The sequence below is a fragment of the Rattus norvegicus genome, chromosome 5 (genome assembly GCF_036323735.1).
Source record: "Rattus norvegicus strain BN/NHsdMcwi chromosome 5, GRCr8, whole genome shotgun sequence".
NCBI classification, from domain to species: domain Eukaryota; kingdom Metazoa; phylum Chordata; class Mammalia; order Rodentia; family Muridae; genus Rattus; species Rattus norvegicus.
Genome location: NC_086023.1, coordinates 51,502,501 through 51,529,518, shown reverse-complemented (window position 1 = coordinate 51,529,518; position 27,018 = coordinate 51,502,501). Strand labels below are relative to the sequence as shown.

General features: G+C 45.1%; 1 protein-coding gene across 9 annotated transcripts in view; it reads right to left on the bottom strand.

The window, feature by feature from the left end:
* Bach2 (BTB domain and CNC homolog 2) overlaps positions 1–27,018 on the bottom strand; it is a 350,229-nt gene that overhangs the window by 249,512 nt on the left and 73,699 nt on the right. For 8 of the 9 annotated variants that reach the window (XR_010066378.1, XR_005504432.2, XR_010066379.1 and 5 more), the window contains exon 2: positions 16,020–16,126. The gene's annotated coding sequence lies outside the window, so the exon portion shown is untranslated. Of the gene's footprint in view, positions 1–16,019; positions 16,127–27,018 lie in introns of those variants that run through there. The other variant, NM_001135754.1, reaches the window with a different exon arrangement.

The following is a 27,018-nucleotide window of genomic DNA, read 5'->3' as shown; positions in this document are numbered from 1 at the left end:
AACACTCTAAACATCTGTTCCATGACACTGCAGAGAGACTACTCTTTACTCATATATTGAGTAAGAAACTCTGTGCTCCACATGGTATTTGCTTTATATTTGAATGCTTTTGCCTTCCCCTGCGCCCCTCCCTGTCCACTGGTGAAACTGTTTGGAAAGGGTTAGGGGTATATAGCCTTTGAAGAGGTGTGTCACTGAGGGCAGACTCTGAATCAGTTTCAAAAGCCCTCTTCTATCCCATGGTCTCTTTCGCTCTCTGCCGCATGCTTGTGGATGAGACATGAGCTGTCGGCCCCTGCTCCAGCACTCCGCCTGCCTGTTGCCATGCTCTCAAGTGTGATGGTCATGGACTCACCCTCTGAAACTTGTAAGCTCTCTCTAATCCCGCTTTTCTGTAAGTTGCCTTTGTTTCATCACAGTGATAGAAAAAAAAGTAAGACCCTATGTGTAGACAGGCAGAATGCTAGAGTCTGAGAGACTTCAGGGATGATCTGCATTGTTGAATTCTTTGTGTATAGAAGTTGTGTGCATAATCTGATATGATCTACGAACCCTTCTCCCTCCAAATGCCTACCATCGGCAAATGCTTCTTTGCCTCTTGGCATTTTAAGCACTGGGAGAAGGACTCTGATCTAATGCCACGGCTTCATTTTCCATTTGGAGGCATCTCGTTTCCAACACAGGATATGACTTGCTCACAGCCACTCAACAGAAACCATGAGCAGAGTAACCTGGTTGAAACCGAAAGACAGCGACACCCAGCAACGGACAGGCAATCAGAAGCCAGGCTTGTGGTGCTGCCAGGGAGGGTGAAAGGTGAATGTCTGGGAAGGAATGCATTCTCTATGCTCTGGTTCTAGCAGACGTCCTGACTGGAAGGACAGTAGACTTTCTTTAACTTGCCCTAAGTCCAGGACCCACCCAGGGCTCAGTCTGCCTTGTCCAGGCCTTGTCTCAGAAAATTTGTAAAGACCTATTCAACCTGGACATTTCCAGAAAAGGAACAAGTGTGTCTCTGCTTTGGAGAACTCTACCCAGAATTCTAAAGAGCTGTAACTGAGTTATGTCCTGGACACTTAGTAAGTATTCTGAATCAGTGACCATCGTCCGTGTACTTAGTAATAGTCCACCGAAGACTTGACAAGCAGCAACCCTAGAGACCTATTCCATGACTAAACAAAACTTTTCCCAACCATTCGATCAATAGACTCACAGGGAGGTGGGTTAGTCTTTCAAGAACTGAGATGTCCTGGAGCCTCACATTAGCAAATGTACGTTAAATTCAATCAAACAGACAGACATTCTTTTGACATGGCAGAAAAGAAGTGTTAACGGTTTGGGGGTTAATGAGACCTGGATTCTAATATCCAATTTACTTTATATAGACTTAGGATATTAAGCTTGTTACAATAGAGACCCCTCATCTGAAAAGCAAGAGTAATCGCCCACATTGCAAGCCTTAAAATGATGTTATCAATCATCTACGAAGGCCAAGTCCTAGACTGTTCACCATAATTGAGACTTTTTTTTTTTTTTGACCAAAAGATGGGTTAGAAGTCATTGGGTTAAAGTTGTGCTTTTAAACACAATAAAACATCAACACAGTGGTTTCCTGACATGGAAGTTTGTCACTAAAATCTTAAACGCATGGGTTAGCATTAGTGTCTACACCCTGCCTACTGTGTTTTCAGACCTCGCCTGATCATCTTCCCAAATCGCTCTTGCCCTTTCTTCATGGGAAATAGTCCATAAGTAAATTACTTTGAGAAACCAAAAATTTGCAGAAAAAAATTTTCCAAAGTCTTTACCTTTTATTTATTTATTTAAGAATAAATCCTATTCAATCGACAAATCCAAATAATAGTGATTCTAGATGTGGAGAATTCACGATTTGTTATTGTAATTGGAAAGGAGGATACAAAGTAATTACTTAGTCATGGGTAAAACGCACATTCCACTTTCGAAATAACTAACCTGACAGGAGAGACAAGACTCCTGGAATTAAATACTAAAGTCTAGCCATTCAAGATAATAAGCACAGCACGTTACATAATTTTACTCTGAGTCACAATATCCTTCCTTCCCTCTTGGACATATATCAGTTTTCTGTAATAATTGAACGTGAAATTAGAAAGTTACTGTACTATAAGAAATCAGTTTACGAGCTGAAATTTTAGCAAAGAATAAAGCTACATTAATTTGAATTTTGCAAGTTTCACAAGGAGAGAAAATATCCATTAGCGGTGTGGATGAAACTCCCTTGAGAACATGTTAGACTCCAAAGGAGCAAAACCATAAACAAACGCACATCCTCCCCTGCATACTGATACCTGGAGTCACCATGGAGAAGAGAGCTAATGGAATCCCCAAGCTTGGAGATGCTCATTCCCCTACAGCACTGTAAGGTATGAGACCCTCTCTGAGGGTGTCCTCAGGATCAAAGAAAGCATGGGTACACTTTCCTAGAAAGATGGGGTGCTTGACTACATGGGTATGTAACTACAGTCATCTAGTATAACCAACTGCCATTCATCCAGGGAATGACTACATTTCCCAGGCTGCCTTGCATTTGGGTAGAGCTGGGTGGTCAGCTCTGACCAAGGAATGAGAAGAAAAGATTTGCTGGGCTTTGATCATTCAGGATTAAGAATCAAAGGTTCTTTCTTCCTGCTCTTTTGTGTCCATCATCCAGATGAAGATAATTGCATGCCTCAACCAGTAATGGTGTCAAGGGTTAAATGTTTCCCCCTTTCTCCTCCAAATTCATATATCAAACACTAAGGCACAGTGTGACCTCTCTGGAAATGGGACTGTCATCAGGTAAATTAGTTAAGATTAACTCATACTGGAATAGAGGAGGCTCCTAATCCCGTATGACCATTATTCTCATAGAAGGGAAATTTGGGGCCTGATGTGTTGACACTTTCCTATAACTCCAGTACTCAGAGGACTGAGGCAGGGAGATCATTGTGAATTCAAGACCAGCATGATCTAGCCAGCAAGCTCCAGGCCAGCCAGAACTACACAGTGAGATCCTGTCTTAAAGACAGGAAGTGCAGGGCAGATAGTTGGACCCAGGCACAAACACAGAAAGACGAACTGCAAATCAAATCAAAGTCGGCCGAGAAAGAAATCCAGACTATACTTCAGGCTCACGACCTTTAAATAGCCCTGCCCTCAACTCAGCCCTGCTTGACATAGTTCTGTTCAAGCCACCCAGATTGGGGTGCTGGGCTACCAAGGCCTGAGCAGACCAACACAAATGGTAAAAGAGAAGATGCCTGGAGACTGGCCCAGAATTCCATCACTTCAGAATAAGAGCGCACTGCTGATCAAGCACCTCCATGGTACTGGGCCAGAAAGGAAGCTTTTACTCTGTTAGGTCATCCAAAGTTAGAGCTATTTGTTATCACAGCAAACATCACCCTCTATATGATTTAAAGTCCTCTAACTGCAAACGGGGGCACATCAGAGAACACGGCAAATGCCACAAATTCATTCTCTTCTGCTTGTAGAAGTATAATTTCCCCAAGAACTATAAGCAAGCCCTTTAATTCCGTATTAGAGATTATTTCTTTCAAGGGGCCCCAGTATGAAAGGCTTTGACTCGGTGCTAAGGACAAGGATGTGGCTGCGATCACATTCCTTTAAAACAATCTGAAAAGAAGTCACCGTACCTTGGTCCTTAAGTGTAGGTGAGCGTGCGCGTGCTTTATAACGGGTAACTGTGCGGATATGTATATGTTTTCCCTGATTACTCTCTCTCGCTCGTGTAAAGAACAGAGCAAAGGACAGACACCCTGTTTAAGAGTTATTGGCTTCAAAAATCCCTCCAAAGCTGCATTGGCAGCTGGATTCCCTGTTTATAGAAAACCAGGGCTGGGTCTGCCTGAGCTCAGAGCTCAATTTAGATCACAGCATCTGGCTTAAACACACACAGCAGCAGGTTTCCAGGCCATGACTGTTGCAAAGCAAAGACGGGAGCCCCCTTGCCAGCACGGTTCCAAACACAGAGGTGCTTGAGGGCAGAGAAGCCCATTCCAAGCAGCCGAGGACCGGTAGCCTGAGCAGCTCTTGTATCCCTACACCAGCAAGCACTGGGAGTCCACTGACACTGATGGCCCCCATTCAGCTTTGTGGGAGTCAGAGAACACCCCTCAGCAGAGACTTCTTTCCTGAGGAGATTATCGTCCAGATTAAGCCACAGAATCTGGTAAGAAAATGGAAAAACTCAGAGCACATATACGTCCTACTACCAGCCTCCTCTAACTTTGCTACACTACAGACAAAAACTGGGTAAAAACTGGGGAAGAAACGTAAATGCTTCCCTTTTTAAGTGAAGGGAAGAAAATCATGGCCACAGTAATATTATAATACAGCCTATGAACTGAAAGCTGAAGGAAGGAAAATAATAACTCAAAATCTGTGTGGCCCAATACACATGTCCGTGAGAATTCACCTCGCACCTTCTTTGATTTCCTTGGATATGTTCTGTCCAGAATGTTCATGATTCTGCAGCTGTGGGTTTTAAGTGTTTAAAAAAACTACTGTTTTTTCTCTCCCCTCCCCCTCGCAATCTCTCTTCTCTCTCTCCCTTCTGTCTTTGTTGTGAATGTCAGGCCTGTCAGTGTCACAGTCTGACATGATTAGTGTTTCTGACACTGCACCAGAAGCAGACAGAGAGCCAGGAGTGTGGATGGTAGGGGGTGGGGGTTAGGGTGTGCAGCCATTTCAAGGAGTGAAAGGCAAAAGAGAAGGCCTTGCTCCTTTCTGAGAGACCCCCTGACTGTGGAGTGGGCAGCTTATATAACACGCTGGATTTTTTCCTCATTAAACGACTAGTGGTCCCTCTCCCTGATTCTGTGGGGATCCCTAAGGTGTGGCTCTATTCTATTCTGACAGACCCTGACATCAGATAAGGCAGGATTGGTGATCCAGCAGATGCTAGGCTTCCGAGTAACGGTCGCGAGCCATTAACAGGTAGTGCCAGTCCATTTCACGTATTGACTCTTCGCACGTTGACACTCTAGCGACGTTATCTCATTAAGAGAGATAAATGCTCACTCTTCTCCAAGTGTCTGCTCGGAACTCTTCTCGCTCCTCGGCCGCATGACTCTCATTACAATCCCCCGAAGATCCAACCCAAGGCTCGCCTTGGTGCTGTGTGTGCACCAAGGCCTTTCAATTGTGCTGTCTTCTCAGGCCCCTTCCTGCTTCCCACAGCAGTCAGGCACAGAGACAGGAAGTACAAAAAGACACGGTTGTAGAAAGTCACCAGAATGGCAATTGCTCAGAGTGCCCAGCAGACATGGCCTCTATATGCCAACATTTACAGAGCCCCTCAACCTGTGAGGCAGGCACTCCCTCCACAGAGCCTCTCCGTGTCCAGTGACTTCCACAAGTTCTTAGGCGAGGACAGGTGGAGCCATGATTTGGACAAGGGTTTATCCAGAGTAAGAATGTTTTAAAAAGGCTGCTTTCCTCTCTGAAACGGGCGGGCGAGGAAAGATGATTGCCACTTGACTAGCACCCAGGAAACGTAGGGCCACTATCAGCGCCCTCGTGCCCAGGAACCCGATGCTAGGGTAGCCCAGCAGTTTCGTTTCAGCAGTCTTCTCATTAAATAAAAAGGTAGCAATTTTCCGTAATGAATGTTTTATACATTATCCCGTTGTGTATCGGGCCTCTAAAATACACATTATTAAAGCCTATTAAAGTCTGCAGTTAGCAGCAACACTAATGTTCCTTTCGGGGAATTACTACAATGAGACGGCATCAGTCTCTCACAGAATCTCAAATGTTAAAGATTCTTTTTCTTCCATATACATGCCTATTTTTAGCTGTCATCAGACCTCATCCAAAATGCCACACTCTCAGCCCAGACCTGTCACAACAGATTGTTTATGGGTTAGCTTTAGGAATAACGGAGGCGCACGCCGCGAGTTTTGCCCGGCGCTTCTTTTTCTCCATAATTGACCACAATTTCCCCCTGCTCTAATTAACCGGTGTTCCTGACCATTATGACATGTGTTGACACCTTCCCTCCCTGGCTACGTTGGATCTTTTAATTAATTGCTTAGATTTCTGCCTAATTGAACCCGGACTCTCAAGATAACGCTCCTGTAAGTAGGAAGAAGTTACAAGGCTGTTCCATCCAAGAGAAGAAACCCAGACAGACAAACCAGAGGGGCGCAGAAGCCATGATTAGCCACGTCTGAATGTATTCATGTATGGGTTGACATTGTCACGTACGTTTGCTTAGACATGTCTTCTAAACGCTGAAGGATTTTTACAACCTGCAGTTATGTATTCTATCTCTCTGTCTAGTACACTCCACATGGTTATCTTATCACACGGGCTGAGGTTTTAAAACAACAAAGTCAGTGATTACCTTAGGACAAGAGACATACTGTAAGGCCCCAGTGCCCAGCAAGGGAGAGGAAAGAGCAGGTCCGAAGCACTAGGTACTGGGATTAAAATTCTGCACTGGAAGCCATCTCTTTGTTAGGCACTTCCTTTTGTGTAAACTATCCCACTGTTGGAGATGATACTGTTGGCACAGCCAGACAAATGAGCCAATATTCTAAAGACGGACAACCACATAATAAGCAGGCAAGTAAACTGCCATGTTCCCAATTACCTCTGAACTAAATAGGACCTGACCTAATTCTATCCGTTACCACTTAGTGATTGAGAAGAAAAGAGCATGCCTGTGGACTGGGGACGGGAGACAGGGCGGCCCTCTGACTTACAGAGGCCACGATCACTGGCCTTTGCTACAAATTCAGCCTGACAAAAGGGACCATAGAACCCAGCAGACTTCCAAAGGGCCTCTGCATGCAGCTGGGGGATACACAGATTCGGTCAAATATGGGGTACAGAGGAGAAGCTACCCAGTCAGCACTCAAGCACCACCCACGTGAAACTGGCACATAACAAATGGCCAGTACTGAGGTGGCAAAGCCTGTGTCTGATGAGGGAAACTCTAGGCATTCCTCTTGAAATCCTCAAAACATATGGACAGACAAACAAGGGTCCCAAACGGGCCGTGACAATGTGTCCAAAAGCAGTGCTGACCCGAATAAAGCAGTGGTGGGGCGCTCTTGCCTTCAAGTGAGACCTGAAGACATGGACCAAAGACCTATCCCAATTAATATCTACCCCAATTCATCACGAGCCCTCTCAATGCTGTCACAGCCACACACAGTCCTCTTCTCCTGCTGCTCTTCTGCTCTGAGACTACCCTGGTCTCCTGCCTGTCAGGATTTATGTTCATCTTCTCCGGCAGGTTTGGGCACTATTAAGTCAGGCGCAGGAGAGCCCTCAGTACGGCTTCCCTGGGTCTGTGTGGCACTGCATGGTGCCTTGGGGTTAGAGGTCTCCTTGGGCCACACCATCAGTCACTCAGAGGAATCTCAGGTAATTCAGGCTTTCAGCATCCACCCAAGCCCTACAGAATGCCTCTCAGACAAAGCGGCAGAGCCTGTTCTACCTAGAGACCCGCACAGCCAAGGATACACAGGGACTGTACACTTCTGCCTCCACAGAAAAGAGGGAAGGACCAAATGTGGAGAACCAGCTCTACAAACTTGGGAAGCAATTCTCTAAAATGTACATAGTCTAGAGTCATGTGCACGGCAACTTGAAGCCAAGTAAAACCTCCGGTGCCTGAAATGAGTTACAGCTTCACTGGCTAAAGGAGGCCACAGAACCCCTGTCCCTACTCCTACCCCCAACCCCCAAACATCATAGGCTATCATTACCAAGGCTAATGGTTACTTTCCACAACCTGATGACAAGGTCCTACTGCTGAGACAACACTTTGTATGTCATAAACCATGGAAAAGATCAGCTGGTGCTTAACTAGAAGGCTACACCTCTACTGACTAGTGTTCATAGTACTAGAAGGTACTCTGAATGCTACCAGAAAAGAAAATAAATCCTCAAAATATCCAGGCTACAAACCCCATGACCTAAACAGATCTGCCTACAAGATACACTGCTGTAATATTGGCACAAATGTTATGGAAGTAACCAACCACTTTTAAATTGGATTTAAGGGCCACTCAGTGAGAGGGAACCCATATCTAACACTGATAAAATGGCCAGGAACCTGAGACTAGCTAGGTCATGGGCACAGGGGATGTCTAACTCTGTTATTCTGCTAAAGTAACATGGCAAGAAAATGACTTCTAATGATATTCTGTTATACTAATAGAACACTGCCTTGCTCAATCCTCAGCAGAGAAGCGTCTTCTTACAGTGATTGATGGGAATTAGCACAGAGGCCCAGAACTGTACAATGGGCAGAGAATCAGAGACTCTGGAACACTTAGTCCTAAATACTATGTCTTCATCAGCCCATTCCCTTCAAAGCTCAGGGATCTCTGTGGATAAGGAAAGAGAAAGAGAGAGATTGTAAGAACCAGGGGTGATGACTCTAAGGAAAGACTGTCTTCCAGATGCAAAAGGACTAAAGCACGTACAAACTTACAGAGACTGAGGCTGAATGCATTAAGACCTGGTTCAACCCATACACTATGTGCACTGAGAGGGGAAGTGGACACAGGGCCCCACATCTAATAAAGAAGATATTTGCAACTGATGTCTAAGGGGAAAATCAGTATTCTCCAAGGGAGCATCACTGGGTCCAGTAGAGTGCACCCTCCAGGGCAGACTCAGGCTCAAGAGTAGTTGGCCAACACAAAACAAACTCCGCAGTTTTTTCTGTGGGGCTTTTCTTTTCTTTTCTCTTCCTTTATTTCTCTCTCTCTCTCTTTCTTTCTTTCATTCCTTTTCTTTTGTTTTCTATTTTTGTCTTTTTGATCTTTTGCTTGTTTAATTTTTGTTTTGTGGGTTTTTTTTGAGAGAGAAATACATTTGGGTGGGTAAGTAGTGAGAAGAGCATCTGGAATGAGCTGGGGAGGGGAAAACATGATCAAAACATACTGTATACAAAAATTAATAAAAAGTACATATTAAGAACAAATAAAATAAAAGTTATATTCATTTTCCTTCAGGACAAACCGGCCATCTGCTAGACTATGTGGTCAAGCTTTACTTTTTTTCTGCTTACTTCTTGGACTCAGGTTCCCCCCTTGTGGCTCCAATTGGCTTAGAACCCAGTATGTAGCCGAGGAACACTCCAGATTCACAGTCTTCCTGTCTCTACCCTAAGCGCTGGGATTATAGATGTGCAACCCCAGTTGACTTTTAAATATGCCCTCTCATTTCTCTCAGGAGAGAATTATACTCCTGTTGCCCACTCCCCCAGGTGTCATGGTATTTCCCAGTATGAACAGAGGGGAGAAAGCCAAGGCGGTCTAGTACCACACAGTACTCTGCATCCAACGTCACTGGGTACTCATCACATATTAGTTTGTGAACGAGATTCCTTTCAGTCTTCTAAACTCTAAAAATAAGCTGTTGGAAGAACTGAGAACAATTACTTAAGGAGACAGAAGATACAAACAGAGGCAGTACCCTCGGAGCTCCATTGCCAGCATCCATCTTCTCGATGGAGAAGGTCTCCCTATAGATGGGACCCATGGCATCTAGCCAACTGGCTCCTCCACTCTTGTCTCAGGGTTCCCTTCAGTATTCCCTTTGCATCATGGGAGATGCTGGGAACCTTCTGCTCCTGTGGGTTATTCCCATCCTATCATGTTGGAGATTAGAGCTAAGCCATGTGAGGAACTCGGAACATTAGCACACGATCCAAGAACTGCCTGGGGCTACGTCACCACAGGGTACATGCTCTCCCCAAACACTGTCCCCGAGACTGAGAGAAAAGGAACAAAGGCTATTTTGTTGTCACAAAGACTGATCTCATGAAAGGATACTGCTATGACATGCTGTTATGCATCTGATGCCTTTCCTGTGGGCATGAACACATCTTTCTAAAAGGTGAAATAATGACCAAACCTACATAGTGAACCTTCTCCTCAAGTTACCTTTTTAGGTCATTAAATGCCCCTCCCAGCCTCCTTGGCAATTTTATTATATGGCTGCACCATATTTCACTACATTAGAAAATGTTAATGTTTTGTTGAATATCTTGGCAAAAGTTTTACATATGTTCTAGACAGTTTTCTTTGAGTTAATATTATGTAATTGGAATTTCCGAGTCAAAAGGTATGTGATTTAGGCTTTGGCATACAATAATATCCCTGGATAAAGTAAGTTCTCTCAGAGTTTATCCTCAGATCCTTAGCTCTACTGAGTAAAACTCCAAGTGCTTATCAATCGCAATTTAATTGCATTTCTTTCTTTGATTGTTATTACGTTTAAATTTTTTTCACATTATTTATTTTTATTTTATGGGTTTTATAGTTCTGCTCACTTTTTGCTAGCTTTCGATTAAAGCATCTGTTTCATCTTATCTTTTGTTCTTCTGATTTGTAAGAACTCAACCAATTAGCTACCTGCCACATACATTATGTGTATGTGCACATGCGCACACACACACACACACACACTCACTCACACATACACAAACCCTTCACCTTATCTTTTAAACCAGTTCATAATGTCTTTTGCCGTGTAGAAAACTCAAGGTTTTACATAGGTAAGCATTTCTGTTTTTAATTTCTGCACCAGGAATTAAGTAAGAATGGCCTCCTATTTCAAGATCACTGAATGTTTACTTAGCTTTTCTTTTGTGTCACTAGCTTTTTAAAGGCTATTAGTCCTTCAATTTCTGACCCAAGAGGTGCCTTCAGGAAAAGGACAGTGGGTCTGTGCTGAATAAATGCAGGTTGGGCATTTGGTGGAAGGCACTGGGGCTGTCCTGAAAGGGGGAGGAAGACAGCTGCCCGCTTTATTATTGCCCTATCTCTCGTGCTGCACCCAGTAGTTTGTTAACTTGCTCCTTTAGTGGAAGAAGTTAAGCTGTAAGAGTATTTAACATCAGGTTCATGTTCAAGGCCCTGGATGGGATGGCTCTTTTTGCTGTTGGCAAGCTAAAGTTCAGAAACCCTGCTCTTGTTTTTTTTTGTTTTTGTTTTTTTTTTCTGATTCATTTACTGCAGGCACAGCAGCACACAGTGCTCAGCATGTGTGTGAGGATCTGATGTTTGCTGGGGGAGATGATGGTATATAAAAAAATCACCATTGATACATTGGAGCCATGTCTACACCAAAGGCTGGCTGGCTGAGCCAGGGGGAGGAATTCTGGCCTGCACTGCTTCGAGGTATGTGAAAAGTAAGGACTGTGAATGAAGGCAGCAATGAGGTGAATTTTGTTTCCTTTTTAGCTGACTGTAGAGATATTGGCCTGAGTGTCGATGTGAAACTGCCTCTATTGCTGGTACAAAAGAGTGGGGGGCTAAGACCATTCAGAGAAGAACTTGGGGAGGGGGAGTAAATTCATCCAGCAACGGCATCTGTGTACAATAGAGATCAGAGGCATCCCTAAAGCCCTCTGCACGCCATGACGCTCTGCACTCTTACAAAGACAACAAAACAGATCTGGCCTTCCTGGAACATGACAAGGGTCTGGAAGAAGACTGTGTCGCTGGTGGGGTGGGAAAAGGGAGAGCGCCATTTTGTGGGACATCGAAAAAAGCAGTTGTTTTCCAAACAGATGGAATGTACCCAAAGAGGAGCCACAGGACACATCTTCACGAAAGTGATAACTATGAGACAGAGTACAGGCCACCACCCTAAGTGTGACACAGAAGGGGCTCTCAGGAGCAGACACTGTGGGTGTGATCGTAACCCCCCAAGGCCTGTAGTGACAGGCATCCATCCCCCTGCATTTTCCTCTGAGGACCCCTATTTCCCCTGCATTTTCTCTGGTGTTGTTTGTTTGTTTATTGCAAACTAAAGTTGTTTTTTTTACAGCATAACAACATACACAGAATATAAATAAACCCTAAACCTTTGCAAATAACGTGAGCATATAATGTTGGGTGCAGTATATATTTATAAATATCAATAAGAATGATTCCAGAAAAGTAGAGGCTTTTCACAAAATTAAAAAGCTGAGTTCCGGAGTTCAGTGGTAGAGCGCTTGCCTAGGAAGCGCAAGGCCCTGGGTTCGGTCCCCAGCTCCGAAAAAAAGAACCAAAAAAAAAAAAAAAAAAAGCTGAGTTCCAATTGTGAAATTTGTCAACCATCATAAGGACCAGGAAGTCGGTTTTGCAAAAATGTGTAAGAAAGTTGAAAAGATGGCCTTCCAGTCTAAGCAGTTAGGGGTGGGATGTAGAAAACATGCATCTTGCAATTTGTTTAATGCCTAAGATTCGGAATGCACAGCCACCGAGCCTACTCACAATGTTAGGGAGGTGAGTCAGGATGAGGCAAACTTTCTAGAATGCACGTCCAGTGGATGGTGTGTGGATTGAGGTCTGTATGCAGGTGAGGGCGGGCACAAGATAAGGCAAGGCCTGCGATTGGGCAGTGAAAAAGTAAAGTGGGTGCAGAGTTTTGAAGAGAAGAGGGAGAGGGGAGGAAAGAAGAGGAAGAGGAGATGGATGACCCACCCCTGTGTGGCTTTAAATAGCCACAGGTAGCTATGAATATCTTACAAGGGATGGATAATTATAGGACAATTTGTCTTATCTAGGTGGGCAGTTTATATCAATATCAATTGGCTCTGAGTTTATTGTGTGGACATTTTGTAGAGTAAGAATTTACTGATATAAATCTGATTGATAAATTACACACTTCTAGAGTTTTGATTTTACCAGGATACTGGGAATTGTGACAATAACGAGAGGGGGCGAATGCTGGGAATGTGAGCTGAGTCCACAGCAGAGAGCGGTGAGATAGACGGCTATTGCATGGGGCTAGCCACGGCGGTGAGATAGTCACGGGGCCCAGAGGGTAGCTGGTGGTAGCATGGGGTGGAAATTGGGAACTTAGTGAGTCAGGTAGAGACAATTTGAGAACTCTGGACCAGAGAGTCTGAGTCTGGCTGACCAAACGAGACCGCCGACGTCATGTGGCCCGCCAGTGCTGGCGCAAGCATGAGATGGAGTTCCCACTTTAATTATATACCACTACAGATCTAAACCATGCACACCAGCCTGGAAATGGCAGCCCATTCACGGTGAGCCTGGTACCTAGGAATACCTCATTCATTCCCTTCTGCCTTCACTAATGCAAAGAGGTACTAGCATGGCCACACCTATGCCCTCACTGTCAGCCACAGGTAAGAAGGGGGAAAAAATTGAGAAACAAAAGCCCTTCTTGGTATTGGTTATTAGGTTAACCCATGATTAAATTTCTAAAATAGGCTACCATTCTCTTTGTGCCATGGAGCCATTCAGGTTTTCCAGATGGATTAGACTTGATAGGCCACAGAGAAATCTATCACCAGCCTTGCCCAGGTGCCTCAAAGGAATAAGAACCCCTGAACGCTGTGGGTACTTTTTGTCCTGATCACTCTCTGACTGAAATGGCCCTGACTGATAATTAGGAAGGAGAAGAGTACTGGAGAGTGTGTCTAATGAAAAGGTATAGTTCGAATGTCTCCCAGCTTTCTAGGAACAAATCTACTTAGAACACCAGCCACGCCCATGACCACACTTCCAACATTTGGTTACACACCTCACTAATGAAATGACTCTAGTTTTATTGTACTGAGACGGGTCGTTTCCTCCTCCAGAGAAAGGCCCATTCTTTGTCTTATGCCAAGAAAGCCATAAAAACACGAAATGCTGACCAATGGAGATGACACACCCAGTTTAATCACTACTTTCAATTAAAACGACATAAAATAAAGCACTCCCTGGGCCATGAGGGCAGAACGTAACTTCCCAAGCACCGGCACACCTACTGGTTCCCAAGAGTCTGCTTCTTAAGAGTGCACTAAGAACAAGACCATGACATCAGCTGCTGAGATGCCCTGGAGGCAACTTGGAGCTGGCAGATGGTACAAACTGTGCATGGAGGTTTCCCAAGTCTTGTCTTGACTTTCCAGTAGACCAGCCTCAAAATAAGAGGAGCCGAGGTTTATAGTGATAGACTTCTGTCTCCAGCCATGACTGTGGGCCAGAACCCCCGTCTACACCAAAGCTACTTCTTAGCCTGTTAAAGGGTAAGTATTTCAGCCTGGATGGGGACCTGGTATGGGATGGGATGGGGGAGGGTTGCAACTGGGCATCTAACAGAAGGTTTTCTCTTTCTTTGGCTCAGCTCAGCCAAGTGTAAAATTCTTCAACATAATGGCTTGGTTCTGTTGTAGCTGTTTATTCTGTTTTTATGGTCCCTTCCTTCAGATAGGTGCAAACCCAGAAGTACCTTAGCTCCTCCTACCCTTAAGAAGTCCAAAAGAATGACTTGAGAAAAGCTACGAGAGGGTGTTTTCAGGCTGGGAACTCAGCAGGTTAAATGGACTTTCTGTCGTCCAGACCAAAATACAGCTGAGTATTGTACATCTGTATCACAGCCCAGAGATTAGGTCATGCTGTCTCTGTTTTTCTTGAAACCTCTGTTGTTTCACATTGGTCTGTGGCCCCAGAAGCTGGCCTGCCCTCCACCACTGAGCTCACACATGGCCACTGGCCCACCACTGCTATAATTTTCAACCAGAGGTGACTTTTGCCAAGGGACACTGGGAAATAAACACCAGGGGACAAATTTTATTGTCATGACTAGAATGGGAGAAAGGGGATGCCACTAAAAATCCCAAAATACAGAAGGTAGTCACTTACTCCAGAGTTCCCCTGTCACAGTGCCAAGCATCACGGAGAGATGACTCTGCTCCAGTCATGCCAAACAGCTGCTGTTTCTGAGCATCCCAGACCTTCTCATATGCCTTTGTGCCCAAACACAGGCTTCTTCTTTTCCCTTTATGGCAGTGCTACACTCTCCACCAAGGCAATTATCCTTTACGACCCAGGTTCCTACTCAGAATTTCACCTCCTCTGTACTCTCATTCCTAGGTCACTGCTCTGGTTTATCTTGGTTTTGTTTTATCAACTTACTTGACACAATAGAGCTGCTTGAGAAGAACCTCAGTTGGGAAAATGCCTCTGTCAGATTGCCTGCAGCCTAGTTTGCAGGGCATTTTCTTGATTAATGGTTGATGTGGGAGGGCCATTGCAGTCAGTGCCTGAGCAGGTGGCTCTGGGTTGTACAAGTGAGAAAGCTGAGCAAGCCATGGAAGCAAGCCAATAAACAGGATTCCTCTACAGTCATTAGTTCAATTCCTGCCTTGGCTTTCCCTGATGATGGACCATAACATATAAGCCAAATAAACACTCTTCTCCCCAAGTTGCTTTTGGCCACAGTGTTTATCACAGCAATAGAAACCTAAGAGAGTCAAAGATCTCTGGATGTTTCTTCTGAGCCTCCAGACTGTCTGGTTCACACCTCATTAGACTATTTAAAAACAAACAAACAAACAAACAAACCTGAAATAGCCACCTGCTAGCAGATCAATCCAAACCATATTCATTGCTTATCAGTAACATGCCCATCTGGTAATCAATCATTCATTGCTCAGCAAATCAATCAGAGAACACACGGAGATGTTGCACATAGACTTACTAGACTCTCTTGCAGCTATGCCTACAGGCTAACATTGTTCCACATCAAAATAGCAGCAAAAGAGGCTTGTCATGTGGATGGGCACTATACAAGGCAAGTGGCATGAATTAGCACATTTCATCCACTATTATTAGCAGTTTATATATGGGAGGAAAAAAAAAGAGGCATCAAGAAGTTAGGTCACTTGCCTGAGGTCTGGTAGAACTGATAATCATCTCAGGAAGTCTTGCCCCACAGTCTAACTCTTCAATATTCATGTCATCATAGTCACACATACATTCAACCTTTCATCTATCAAACACCTCTGGGAAATGCAAAGGATACTCTAGAGGACCATTGACCATGGATTGGCCAACAGTGGCTGCACTCTGGCTGACAGACGGCTTGTGGGCATCATACAAATATCCAACCTCTGAAACTTTAATGGTAGGAAAAAACCTCTTTGGTCCATGAAGAGACACATATTCCCAAGAAAATCACGATACAAGAAAACTCAAAAGCATATTCAAAGCGTCCTTTACCTTGTTCATGCTGCAGGGACGGGCACAAGGGATCAGACATGTCACAGTGTGAAGAAGCTCCTGAAGGTCCTTCTTGTTTCGGAACCCTCACTTCTTGAAGCAGACAGCTGCATTGAAAACACAAGCAAGAACCCTATTAGGGCCAGGAAGCTCAGTGAAGTCCTGTGTCCAGTAGAACTCTCAGCCACGGCTGCGGCCACTCATGCTGTATTCAATAGGGCAGTCACATGGGTCTACTGAGCCCTCAGTGCTCGGGGCAGCAGGGAAAGCACTGAGGATGAGGACAGCAAACACTGCTGCTCATTCTAGCTTCTTAGCACTCTCGGAACGGTAAAAGTCTAAACCAAGAAATAACCAGTGAAATCGAGGGCTGTTTTTAAAAACTGCACGCAATTTAAATTAAGTTTAAATAGCTAATGTGGCTAGTGGCTGCCATTTTGTATAATGTAGGTCTAGTTACTCATATCTGGAGGAGGGGGGCAGCATGCTACTCTGAAGCCTCGGGAACAAGCCTCTTGGATCTTTAAAATAACTAACTTTGAGCATTTACTAAGAGCCGATGACTTAGGAATGTCTAGTTGGTACTTGGATATAACTGGTGAGTGATGGCAGGACTGTGTACCAGACCTCAGTGCCTTTCCCTGCTGCCCCTCAGGAAACAGAGAAACCAGGGGGCAGAGAGGTCTGAGACTGGCTGCATCATCTTTGGGAGTGTGATATGGAACTTCCTGGGCAGATAAACAAGGATTTCGAGAAATCAGTTGAATTAGCCAAATGAACAAAGTAACTCAATACTCCTATCCCCCACCCCACAAAAAACCCGAATAAGGATCTGTGGTTTGTTTGGATTGTCATATTGGTTCTTTATGGAGTTTTTAAATTACTTTAATTAAAAATTTAGAATAAAACTGTGGTACAGTTCCAGGGCTTTTGACTTGTCAAATATTAAACAAAAATGAGAGTAAGATGGTTCTGACCGCTTACGTAGACATGTGGTTATTTTCCTTTGAAAGATGCTCACAAGAGGACAGTGGTAATTTTACGGGGGAGGCTCTGCCTCACTCTAACCAGCATAGCTGCATCTAGTAAGATTTAATGAAGTTCTCACACTCTCGATGGCCCACCAGAGCCCCCATCAGCTCTAAGTCCTTGTCTACTGGAGAAAAACACACCTGCCGAGGCCAGGACACCAAGCGCATTCTCATACTGACCCTTCCCACTGCTATGAAAGTGAGTTTACAATTGTGTTTTCAAAAGAAAAATTCTTAACCCACAAACATTACTAGCTCCTGAACATCATGGTATCCTTGGTTTTTCTTTTTGCTTTTGTTTGGTTTATATGAATCAGGAAGGAAGGCGACCTCACTGCCATCACAGAGATTCCAAAGCAAATGGCATGCCAGCCTCAGGAGTACGTAGCAATATTACAAGAATCTTAGTAATACTAAAGGGAGAATCCCAGCACCCTGGCTTGCAGGGTGAGTCCACATAGCCATCTCTCTAGGAACACAATGTCCAGACAACAGTGGCTTCAAGGGCATAAAAATTCAATATCTAATTGACTAAAAAGTGAATGAAAAAAATCATGAAATATAGTTGAATTACCAGAAGCAATGGCTAATGGATTTCTGACCTTTACAGTAGAAACGCTATAGATGCAGTTTCTTACTTAGTCCATGTATTGATCCAACCTATCACATAACTGGAAAGTTTGTCCCTGTGCTTTACAGAGATGTCTAACATCACACACTGTCACATTATTATTCACACTGGCACACAGGAAATGGGCACGCTGGTCCTAACCAGCGGACAGAGCTGCTTCATCAGCTACTCCAATAAGGATGCTTCCAGGTACCATGGTCCCTGATCCCTTAGAACCTAGCTGTCCTATCCCTCCTTGTCCCTCCCGCAGGCGTTCTTATGCCATCTGCAATGTGCGCCATTCTACAACCAAGCCAGACTAAAACTTCTTTGAGGGAAATATCAGTAACATGGAGAGTTCTTTACTCTCACTCAGGGAGTCAAGGTTGAAAGACTCTGTTAACACAGGACTGAAAAACAATTTTGGTAATTGCTACACAATGTCTTTGAAGTTTTGTTTTTTTTAAAAGAAAACCATTTTAATGTCAGTGGTTTAAATAAATCTTCTGTTTCAAAGTGTGTGTGTGTGTGTGTGTGTGTGTGTGTGTGTGTGTGTGTGTGTGTGTGTGTTGAATAGAAAGAGTTAAGGGCATGTATTGGCATGGGTGCCCCTGCCCATGCATCCACACATGCACATGCAGCTTTGGCGTCTTCAAGTGTTTTCCGCCGTATTTTTGAGACAAGGCATTTCACTGAGTCTGTAGTTCACCTGTGGCCTAGAATGGCTGGCAAGCAACCCCTGACCCCAGGTGCTCCTATCTCTGCTGTCCACAGGTACATTTCAAGGTGTGCACCATCGGGGCTGCAGAGATGGCTCAGTGGTTAAGAGCACTGGCTGCTCTTCCAGAGGTCCTGAGTTCAATTCCCAGCAACCACATGGTGGCTCACAACCATCTGTAATGGGATCTGATGCCCTCTTCTGGTGTGTCTGAAGACAGCTAGAGTGTACTCACATACATAAATAAATAAATAAATAAATAAATAAATAAATAAATCTTTTTTTAAAAAGGTGTGCACTGTCAAACACTGCCACGCCCAACTTTCCACATGAGTTTTGGGGTTCAAGCTGAGATTTTCATGCTTGTACAATAAGCATTGAAATGTCTCCCCAGTCCCAGGTGTGTAGAGCCCCTCTATTGTTTTGATTATTGGGAATAGCATACAGCTGTTTAATAGTTACAAGCATACCCTATGCTGATTAATGCTTTCAGTTCTGCCCTCAACCTAAGAGATAATTTACCTAGCCAGATACAAGGGTGTAAAAATTCTTTTTGGTCGTGTTATAATAAGCAGTATATTCCGGGTAGAACTGACTTCTCGTCAAGAATTAAAACACGTGCAAAGTCCACAGACGAGAAATAAACCCACCGTCCTCTCTGCCAACAAAGTGCATGTACAGGTGCACATCTACATGCCAGTCAATGGCCACTGTCAATAGGAAACAGCTCAGAGAACAGACAACACTTTTAGAAACTGGGTCAGTTCACATGTGGACAGCAAGCGGAAGGACTGGCCTTGTTCTATCAAATATTTCCCATCTCCTTTCAAACATGGAAAACCCGGCTGGCCTGTGGCCAGCCTGGTTGTGAAGCAGCATAGAAGAAGCTACAGTTGAAAGATAATGACCTGCTTTCCTAAGAACAAATCATTAAGGGGGGGAGGGAAGCTGCCCCGAGACATCACGGCAGAAACATAGGTGTCTTCACTCGAGTTCTAAATATTTTCTTTTTATCTTTTTTTAAGAAGCTGAAATTCCCCTCGTGTTGAACAAAGCTAAGTATAGACTCAAAGGGTGCCTTGAGAAAAACCAATCCCATGTGCCCTCGCGTTTTCCTATTCAGCTGACCCTAACAAAATGGATCCAGTGGGTAATAAAGTCTGTGCTCAGCCTTACACAGCTAAAAGGCTAATGAAATGTAATCACTCAAGGTGAGTGGAAGGAAGTATGAAGAAGCTCGCAGGGCTGGGGACAGGAGAGTAAAAGAGAAGGGGGGTCAGCAGCAGAGTGCCTGCTCAGCATGCTCCAGGCATTAGGCTCAAGCTCCAGTTTCAGGGAGGGAAGGAAGCAAGGGAGGAAGGGAGGGAGGGAGGGAGAGGAGCAAGGGAAGGAAGGAGGGAGGGAGGGGGATAGGGAGGTAGGTAGGGGGTGGGGTTGAAAGGTTCCAAAATAAGTGAAAAGTAAGGGTCAGGTAAGCAAATAAAATAGCACTGGCAGTACGGCCAAGTCCTCACCAGCCAAGTCCTCTCTATGATGGGGACTGGGAGACTCAGGTTCCTGGTGAGAATCCCACACCCCGTGGCGTTTCTAGGGTTATATACTCTCGTGGTTTGGGCGTCTCGAGCATCGGCAAGTGGGAGTTGTGGAAAGGTAAGGACTGGGTCTACCTGTTTCACCACTATTTACCAACAACCTCCACCTACAATGAGACATCTGTTTTACCTGGATCACTGCTAAGATTCTATGAGGAATGATAAGAATAGAGTAAGCCAGCTTGACTCCGTCCTCCTTACTCGAAGGGAAGCTTAAGAGTGTCAAGGGCTGTTTCTTGATGTGCCACGTCTTGGCTCTTGAAAACGCTGCTGATACTGACAGTTGAGAATGGGATGTGCTGACTCAGGCTTTCTCTCTACTCCACAGCTTCTTACCCTTCCCATTTGTTTATTCTGGAAGCCCTTTTGTGATCTGTCTCAAAGCTGGGTAGCTCAGGTACTCCAAAGGGATGCCGGCCAATAAAGCAAGCATTTCACTCTTCACAATGTTAAGACTGTCACTCACTGGCTTTCAGATGCCTGTGCTCTGAGACCAGCATGGGTTCTCTGGGCCATCCTTTTCACTACGCTACATTCGGCTGTGTAAACAAAAGACTAGACAGAGGACAGATGAAGAGCTTTTAGTTAGGAGTGGCCGAAGAAATAGAAAGACGAGCAGACTTTGAAGCTTGGACAATCAGAAGAGTAGGTAAGTGGAACCCCTAGTTTCCTACACCCTGCTTTAAGGATTGGAGTATGTCCCATGTTTCTTTAGTCAAATCCTGACACCCTTGAACTGAAATCGTTGTCCAAGACTAAATAAATGTAAGGTCAATTTATTTCAGGAATTCTAACACCTCCATTCCACTCTACGGAACTTGGCGCTGAGATTAAGTACCCAAGGGGGGGGGGACCCACAGAGATCCTTCCTCACCACACCTCTACTAAGGGTGTTCCTGAAGAGGCAGAGAAACAAGGGTGAGCTGCCTGAGGACTCTCAGCAGCTACTCCTGGCTGTGCAGCTCTGGGTCAATGTCCTCACCAAGCCCATACTGAGGTATCAAGCACACAGTACCAAGAGGCTGAACAGTGTTTGCCACATGCCTTGAGTCCTGCACCCATCCAAATCCACAAAGACAAAAGTGCCTTTCTATGGCTTCCTTCTCCAGGGTAGGGAATGTGATTGGAAATTAATATTCTAGATTTTAACTAGGAAATGGTGACAAGGAAGTGGAAACAAGAGTTATAAAGAAGAGATACCTCTGGATGAAGAGAGCTGGGTGGGAGAGGAGGCGAGGAGGGGACAAGCTAAGGGGATTAGGGGAGAGGGGCAGGAGAGGGCTGGGAGTGAGAATAGAAATCAGTGGAGGGCATCTCTGGGACTAGCTGGAGGCCTGGAATGGGAAGGCTTTGGGGAGTCTATGGGAATGACCCTAGTTGAGATCCCTACCAGCTGAGACTGAAGTGGCTACTTCCTATAGGACTTCCAAGACTCCCAGTGGAGGGAGGAGGACATCAGCCTACCCACAAACCCTTCAATCCAAGATCAGTCCTGCCTACCAGGTGTGCGGTGTTAAAGATGGAGCAGAAACTGAGGGAACTGCCAATCAATGACTGTCCTAATCTGAGACCCATGCCATGTGAGAGAGAGAGCCAACCCCTACACTATTAGTGACACTTGGCTATACTTGCAAACAGGAGCCTCCCATAACTGTCTCTTGAGAGGCTTCATCCAGCAGCAGATGGAATCAGATACAGAGACCCACAGCCAAACATCAAGCATAGGTTAGGGAGTCTTGTGGAAGAGTGGGCGATAGAATTGAGTGAGCCAGAGGGGTCAAGGACACCACAAGGAAGACCTACAGAATTAGCTAACCTGGACCCATGGAGGCTCACAGGGACTGAAGCACTAGCCAAAGATCATGCTGGGGCTGGATCTAGGCAGCTTACACATCTGGAGCAGATGTGCAGCGTGGTCTTCATGTGGGTCCCCTAACAAGTGGAGAGGGGGTTGTCTCTGACTGTTCTCTGCCACGGGATCCGCTTCCTCTAAATGGACTGTTTGGTTGGACTTCAGTGAGAAAAGGTGTGCTTAGTCCTGCTGGAACTGAATGTCCCAAGGCAGGGAGGTACCAAGAGAGGTTTCCTCTCTCTCTGAGGAGGAAGACATGGCAGGGGGGTGGGTTATAAGGGTGGGACTGGGAGAAGAGGGAGTGGGGCTGTGATTGGGATATAAAGAGAATAAATAAATAGAACAATGAAAAGAAGGAGGAGGAGGAGAAAGAGGAAGGAGAGGAAGAAGAGGAGAAGGAGAAGAAGGAGGAGCAAGAGGAAGAAGAGAAGGAGGAAGGATCCCTAATAGTGACAGAGAAGCTGGTCTGGATGCCAGGTAATGAACATTTAGATTCACGGCTTCCAGTATCAAAGCCAATCTGTCTCCTGGGTGACACTGAAGAGGTTACCTCTGGCTTTCTCTTGACTTACTGATTTTCTAAAACAAGAACACCGAAGGAATGATATGATTGAATGGCCAGGCCATGAAGACAGCAATGATCTGAGTCTGCCACTTGGTGCTAGTCCAGCAAAGAAGGTGCCTGGCGCATGTGTCCAAAGCCCATGAGATTCGAGAGTCAGGAGACAGCATCACAGACATTGTGTTACACTCTGAAACCTAGGGGTGGGATACAGAGGGCCAGAGCACGCTATCTCCTACCCATGACCTTTGAGGTCAGCCAGAGGATTCTCCATTCCTTTACATTTCCAGGGATGGGAATGGTTAGCCTTCCTGCTGGTCTTTCCAGGGCTGTGCTACTGTAGCTTTGTGGGGCACAGAAATCCCTGAGGTGAGCAGCCAAAGCAAGACTTTGTAGCTCTCCTAGTTAGCTTTAACAAACAACCTGCCATTGATAGGAGTCACCAGAGGAGAGAGCTTAAGGAATTGCCCAGATGAGACTGTGGGCATATTTGTTGGGGCTTGTTTTGATTGCTGATGTAGGAAGGCTCTGTGTATCATGGGCGACACCATCCCTAGGCAGGAGACCCTGGACTATATAGGAAATCTGAGTATAAGCTGTCCTGTGTCTATCAAGCAACATCCTTTGTGGTCCCCGCCATATTTCTTTAGTTGTAAGGTGAGTTCCTTGGTTGGAGGTAATATTGTGTGGAATAGCAAACTCCCCTCACTGATCGACTGTGACACGGAATTATAAGCTGAATAATCCCTTTACTCCCTCCCATTGTGTTTGGTTGGAGTATTTTATCATAGCAACAAAGGAAATACAGTTGATCTGACCTCCAGCTAACTTCTGGCATGTGAGCAGAATATGCGATTAAATCTTTGTTCTCCCCTCCTCCTAGGTGGGGTAAATCCTCCTACCACTCAAGGCCGTCCTCAGAGCCGAATGGCATAATATGGGAGAAAGAACCTGACATAGCACTCAAATAAGATAGGCCCTTCTCTCTTCTGTCCTCCATCCCCAGGGTCAGCACAACTTTATTCTGCATAAAAATTGCAAATGGGCAATCACTTTTAATCATTCTATTGGGTTATAATCCTATCAAGAGAAAATAATCTGTGTGATCTGTGTACCTGTCAAATTCCCGGCACTTGTTGACACATTACACAGTTGCACTATGTTTAATCACAGTGCTTAAGCTAGTTTTCCTTATATTTGCCATCAGCTGAGGACATTTCCCATCATTCTACCATCCTCTAACGTTGTAATGTTAATACTTATTTATATTCCTCATTTGACCTGCACATATTTTGAATACATGAAATACAAGAAATAAAATACCAAATAGCCTTCACCTAAGAAGAATGGCATCACTTTAAGCCAATGGAGTATGGTTTTCATGCTACTGGGAACCGCTCTTTTTATGCCTCAGAAGAAAAAGACCTTATTGATACACAGAAGTCAAGCTTTAATTTTAGCAGCTTTAATTTAAGTTGGTCAATGTTACATACCACTGGAAGGTGTATCACTGGTGGCTGTCAGACGTACTATGAAACTCTCAATCGATGTGTCAATTTTGGATGAGAAGTCTGAATTCCACTCATCCAGGATGAAGGTTTACCAACCACACCTGGCTTACTAGGTGTGTTATCTAGCAATTTCCTCCAAATTGCATCACTCCCATTTGAAAGGAGGCTCCTTGGGAACTCAGGAGGCAAAGGAATTTTACAAGACCCAAGAAGAACCAAAACTCTTAAAAGTCTTAGGAAGTTCCTAAAACTCACAAGAGTTGCAAGGGTCTTCTGAGCAGTAATGACTCCAGGGGGAGGAGACATTTGGACAAGCTGAGCAGCTGTAAGTCACCCAGGCAAACCGGGGAATCAACCTTCACTAGTCATCACCCATGTTGGGGGTGGGCTTCCTGGTGATGCAGTTGCATTTGAGTCGTGCATGCCTCTGTAACTATCCTGCCTTTGATACTTTGCTATTGCGGTGAAGACATATCAGGACTAAGGCAACTGATAGAGAGACTTTATTTGGGGGTCACAATTCCAGAGGGTTAGATCCCATAACATGGGAACACGGTAGTCAGCAGACAGGGATGTCTCTAAAGCAGTAGCTGAGAACTTCTATCTTGACCCACAGGCACCAGGCAGAAAGAAAGGGAGAGGACAAATGGGAACAGTAGGGGTTTTGAAACATCAAAGCTCACCGTCAGTGACATGCCTCTTCTAACAAGGCCACACCTCCTAATCCTTCCCAAACAATTCAACCAAGGAGGAAACAAATATTCAAATATATGAGTCTTTGAGGGCCATTCTCACCTAAACCACCACATAACCCCTCACCTCCAATCCTGTAGGTAACTCCAATAAACTCACTGTTCACAAAAACTAGACTTGGGTGGAGTCGTTCCTCTAGCCTACCACCAATGCTGTATCTGGTATAAATAATCTTCCGAGGAAAAGCCAAACAACACATGCTGGTAGAATTCTAGGGCTTCCTTCTTTTGATGGTCTGAATAATACAGGCAAGTCCATTTTCTGTGGTTTGGTGGGAATCTCAAATGACAGCCTAGTGGCTCACTTCCAACTGAGGAAGGACTGATGTCACGGGAGGTAATTAGGAACCACCTCTTTAAAGGAGCCGAGAGGCCAGCTCACCCTTCCATCAAAGGTCACAATTACAGGACCTATTTTCTCTCAAGCAGACCCAGACGTTAAGTTATACAGAGAGACAATCTCCTTAACAGGAGGCGATATACACAATTTAAATCTGCCCACTTTGGAAGCCTAGAATGGGTCTACCGTCTTGCTACTCTGGGGGAAAGCGCTTCTGTTGATTCCCAGAAGAGAGCTCTACTTGGCATGACGGGCTCGAATGCAAGGCCACCTCAATGAGTGTCTTTTAGTGTAGCTCAGCTTTCCTGCTGTGCAGGACCTGTACTTTTCACTGCCAGCCGCATCGCAGCATGACCTGTTCTCTCCGAGGTACTGTCACGTGCAGGGTTGTTAAGCTATTCCACAGAGATAAGGTTTGGTTTGACCACAGCCCGAGTGCTTTCATGATCTGAACCACTTTCAAAATCAAAATAGCTTGTCACTTACCATGCCTGGCAATGAAACCAGATTTCTTCAAACATGGTGCCTTAGAGGAAATTCTTGCTCTCCTCAACAAACAACTGCACTGGTGAGTATAAACATCTCAGCCCCTACGGCTGAGAGCTGGTACTCCCTACACCATCATGGCGGGTGGCTTTGGAGTCTTCCAGCACTTGGTGATGTCACTTTGCTGTGCTTTGAGCTCATATACGTGAAACTATTTTTTTTTTGTTTTATTGAACATGCCTAAGGTTTTATGTGCATGTGATGGGAGGGGTTATCAAAAAGTGGGTCACCTTTCGTCTGCTGAGGATACACTAGTCTGCTGGAAATGTCCAATTTGGGGGGTTCCTAAAACTCAATTCTGCCATAATTTATTTCCCATATGTGTCCATCTAACTGCTGCTCAGTCTGGACCCAGAAATATGTTCTTTGTCACATCAGCTACATTGCGACTTTCTCTTAAGCTCTTCCTCCTAACGGTAACGTCAGGTGAGAAAGAGCTTGAAGACAGCCCTGTCAACCCATTCTTGGCATCAGCCTTCCAGGCAACCGTCCTAAGGAGGCAGGTCATCTCCATGCCTGCTCTCTGTTCTGTAGAAAAGAAGCCAGGTTATATTTACGTTTTCATGATTTATGACTGGGTGATGGAATGCTGATGCCGGTGGGACAAGAAGGAAAGGGACAAGAAACAGGGCAAGGGCACAGTCACTATGTCATCAGCAGGAACTGTAGGGCTGCCTGCTTTCTCCAACAGTCGTTCAAGCGTTCAAGCGACTGGCAGGGACACAGCCAGGCCATGTCCCTCGGGGCTCCCCTGATCTCATTACAGCAGTTGACACCAGTCCTCCTCACAAAACAAACAGGAAGTTTATGCCTGCCTCCCCCAGGGAAAGCTCACTACACACGCCTTCCCAAGGAGACCGCAGCCACCAGCACGGGAAGGAAGTCAACTCTGCTCCTCAGAAGAAAGTCTACAGCCTTTCTCTTTCTGGGATGGGATACAGAGTTGGTGAGCCCGAGGCTCTGGGTGCTGCTAAAGTGAGACATTTCCTCGCTGCTGATATGGACATTCCAAGGCTCTGAGAGTAGGGACACTTCCTCTGGAAGCTTTGGGAAAGACCTGTGATGCAGCCTTGAAGGATTCCACCTGCTGAGACCAGAGTACAAGAAAGGGGCCATTCTCCAAGAACAAAATCCAGGTCTCAGTCTCTCTCTCTCTCTCTCTTTCTCTCTCTCTCTCTCTCTCTCTCTCTCTCTCTCTCTCTCTCTCTCTCTCTCTCTCTCTCTCTCTGTCTCCCCCTCCCTCCCACTCCCCTTCTGTGTGTGTGTGTGTGTGTGTGTGTGTGACAGAGAGAGAGAGAGAGAGAGAGAATTCTCCCTAAAATCATTTGTTTGCTGCTTAGGAGACTTTATATACCCAATGTTTCCCCTTCAAATGACAAGAGAATGGGTTTACCTATAAGCTACAAGCTCAGTGGAAAAGCACGGATTCACCGCATGCCTTGGTATGAACAAGAAAGGAGCCCAGGCATTTGAACACTTGGTCCC